Here is a 4,217-nt window from a genome sequence, read left to right on the forward strand (position 1 = left end):
ATTTACCATAGCCAAACTATGGAACCAGCCAAGATGTCCATCAACAGACGAATGGATTACAAAACTGTGGGATTTGTATACAAAGGAATTTTACTCAGAAGCCATTAAAAAAAAAAAAAACTCAATTACATCATTTTCAGGGAAATGGATGGAACTGGAGGACATTATGCTAAGTGAGATTAGTCAGTCACAAAAAATAAGTAATTGGATGCTTTCGTTAATATGTGAAAGCTAAGAAGAAATGGGTCATAGGAGGAACTCTAGATGAAAAAGGAAATCCTATAGAGGAGCAAACAAGACAACCTAAATTAGGGGATGGGAGGGAGGAAGAAGGAAATTCTCTAAAGCACACAATGTACTTAAACATATCGAAGTCCACCACTAAGCCAAGCAAGGGAAGGAGGGATGGGGAGGGAATGGGGTGGGAATTGGGTAGGGGATAAATGGGTGATGTGGACATGTATGTCCACACAAGTTTTTTTTATCCCAATATGATATATGAATATAATGCAGCAATAAAAAATTTTTAAAAAACAGTATGATATAGTCAGAGAGAGAACATTCTGGTATGGACATGGACATGGCTAAGACAGCTCCTCCCACTATTCAGGGGTGGTACTTGTCTGGCTGCCCCTCCACTCACCACCCTCCTGCCGCTCAAGCGCCTCTTCCTCCCAGTCCCAGTAAAGATACTTTGGGTTTATGTCTTTACTTGACAAAAACGAGCTGTTGTGTAGCCATTGGCACCTCAATTGGGGAAACATGGAATACAAGCAAGAAGCTTATAGCCTCAGTGGTGAAAATTTTTTCCATGTCACATCAAAAACTCTTGCATTTGTCTGTCATCTTTTCTTCTCCAGACAGAAGATACCAAAAAGTTGCAATCAATGACCTCTTCATCTTATTGATAAAGCCACTAATAAGCCAAAATGTCTGTCAATGTCAATTGCAGAGCATCAGACCAGGTCTGTCACAAGTTGCCCTGTCTGATTGCCAAAGTTGAGGGCAAAGGAAATAGAATCAAGATAGTTATAGTCAACATGGTTGACGTTGCAACGGTGCTTAATCAGCCTCCGATGTATCCCACCAAATATTTTGGTGGCAAGCTAAAAGGACAGACCCAATTTGATGTTAAGAATTACTGTTATATTGTCAATGGATCTCATGAGGCAAATAAGATGCATGACATGTTGGATGGATGTATTAAAAAAATTTGTTCTCTGTCCTGAGTGTGAGAATCCTGAAACAGATCTGCATGCCAATCCAAAGAAGCAAACAGTAGGTAATTCTTGTAAAGCCTGTGGCTATCGAGGCATGCTTAACACACATCATAAACTTTGCACATTCATTCTCAAAAACCCACCTGAAAATAGTGGTAGTGGTACAGGAAATAAAGAAAAGAAAAATAGAAAAGGCAAAGAAGGAAAATGGCTGTGTATCCAGTGGTGAGACACCACCACTACCACCACCACCGTCAAATGAGATTAATCCTCTTCCACACAATGTGGAAAAAGAAGAAGATGATGATTGGGGGAGGATACCACAGAGGAAGCCCAGGGGCACAGCATGGATGAAATTAGTGACCATGCAAAAGTTCTGATACTCAGGGATGAAATGGAAAGAACTGTAGAAGAGCATGTCAATATCCTATTTTATTTTGTTCGGAAAAAGAAAGAAGTGAGTATCATTGACTCACCTGACAAAGAAATTTTAGCAGAAGCAGAAAGACTGGATGAAAAACCAGGGGGCCTCTTGTTCTGGCTGAGATTCTATTTAATGAGAAGATTAGGGAACAAATTAAGAAATGCAGGCACTATTTCTTAAGATTGTGTCACAATACCAAAAAACTCAGTGGTACCTTCTTCATGGTTTAGAGTGTGTGGTAGCAATGCATCAAGTTCAGCTCACCTCCATGATTCCACATATATTGAAGGAGATGAATGCCAGACCTTTTAGAAGAGGAGGTCACCATCAGCTGGTCGGAAAAGGTGTCCAAGAAATATGTCTCAAAAGAACTTGCCAGCCGGTCATGGTGGCGCACGCTTGTAATCCCCATGCTTAAAGGCAGAGACAGGAGGATTGTGCAGGTTCAAAGCCATCCTCGCTGGCTTAAGAGACCCTGTGTCCAAATAAAATATAAAATAGGTCTGAGAGTGTATCCTGGAGGTAGAAGGGTTCCATCCCCAGTACCACCAAAAAAAAAAAAAAAAAAGAACTTGCCAAAGAGATTCGTGTCAAAGCAGAACCATTTATAAAATGGTTAAAAGAGGCAGAGGGAGAATTCCCAGGTGGTAAAGAAGGAGATGAAGATGAGAACATGGAGGTAGTGTATTCCAAGACTGCTAGTGTACTTAAAGTTGAAACTGTGAAGTCTGAAAACAAGGATGATGACATTGATGTTGATACCATTTAAAGAATGGATGCAACGTAGCTTAATAGTGTAATGCTGCAAATTTTCTCCATTATCGGCCAGAAGTGCAACATGTATGTGCAAAAGCTAAAAAATGCCTAACATCATGCTACACTTTACACTCAAAATCTATTACTGTGATTAGTCTGTAATTAAGCCCAATGAGAAATCTAGGAAGTCCATACACACACATCAGTGAGAAGATGTAGTTTCTTTCAGAAAAACTAGTGGTGGACATATCTGCATCACATTTATGGAGTTATTAAAAATATAGATTTGGTTTTGGTCATTCTTCAGAAAAAAAACAGCATGATATTTCCATAGAAACAGACACTTATACCATTGGGGCACAATAGAAGGATTAAACGTAAACCTAAACATCTACAGCCAATTGGGTGTAAAGAAAGGTGGTAAGAACACCTACTGGAGAAAGGATAGTCTTTTCAATAAATTGTGCTGGGATAAACAAATATCCACATGCAGAAGAATGAAACTAGGCCTCTATCTCTTACCAGTTATAAAATCAACTAAAAATGGATTAAATACTTAAATGTCAGACCTGAAGCTAACTACTAGAAACATCAAAAATATTTTGGGATTTATGCTTCAAACTAAAAAAAATCAACAAATTAAACAACCACAAAAGTAAAGAGACAATCTATTGAATGAAAAAAATGTTTACAAACTATACATCTAATAAGGAGCTAATGACCAGAACATATATAGAACTCCAAAAATTCAATATCCAAAACACCAAATAACCTAAATTTTAAAAATGGGCAACAGACCTAAATAGACATTTCTCAAAAGAAGACATACAAATGGCAAATGGTTACACACACACACACACACACACACACACACACACACACACACACATATGTTCAACATCATTAATCATCAAGGAAATGCAAACTTAAACCACAGGGAGATATTACCTCATTCTAGTCAGAATGGCCCTTATCAAAACATTGCCTTATCAAGTATATATAAAAAAGATAAGTGCTGGCAAGGATATGGAGAAAAAGAAATCTTTACACACTATTGGTGGGAATGTAAATTAGTACAGCCATTATGGAAAACAGCATAGAGAGTCCTGAAAAAAATTAAAATAGAATTATCACATGATCTAGCCATCCCACTATTGGGATGGGTTCCTTTATATCCAAAAAAATAAAATCAATATAATGAAAATACCTACATGCCCATGTTAATTGCAACAATATTCAAAATAGTTAAAGAATGGAAATAATCTAAGTATTCAACAACTGGTGAATGGATAAAGAAAAGGTAGCACATAGACACAATGGGATACTATTCGGCCATTCAAAATAATGAAATTTTGTCATTTGTGACCATATGAATGCAACTAGAGATCATTGTATGAATTAAAGTAATCAAGGCCCAGAAAAACAAGTATAACAGTCTCACTCATAGAATTTGAGAGTAGAAGGGTGGTTACAGTTAAAAAAAAAGAATATCAGAAACAAGTTCTCTTTATGTGGATCATATTGAAAAATGGCATACATTCACACAGTGCTTTGGTGCCTTCCTCCCCCACCCCCTACTTTCCCTTTCTCCCCACTCCCAACAATGAGTGTCGAGGTTGACCATGCCACATTCACATTTATCCACATATTCAAATGTAGCTCCTTCACTAATCAACCTCAGCCTTCTGTCTCCCCTACCCTTTCTTCCTAGCTTTTCTGGGGTTTCCCCTGTATTGTCTGGAGTCCCTCTGGTATCCCTAATACTCCCTAGTTTGGGCATATTAGAGAAAACATATGACCCTTCTCTTTTAATGCTT

At 37.9% G+C, this 4,217-nt stretch overlaps 1 pseudogene across 1 annotated transcript; it reads left to right on the plus strand.

Moving 5' to 3' along the window:
* Positions 1-929: 929 nt before the first annotated feature.
* On the plus strand, positions 930-2,413 carry LOC308270340 (eukaryotic translation initiation factor 5-like; annotated as a pseudogene). Its single transcript has 2 exons — positions 930-2,027; positions 2,228-2,413. The product of its transcript is annotated as a eukaryotic translation initiation factor 5-like (transcript).
* Positions 2,414-4,217: the final 1,804 nt, after the last annotated feature.

This window comes from Muscardinus avellanarius, assembly GCF_963383645.1.
Source record: "Muscardinus avellanarius genome assembly, chromosome: 11".
NCBI lineage: Eukaryota > Metazoa > Chordata > Mammalia > Rodentia > Gliridae > Muscardinus > Muscardinus avellanarius.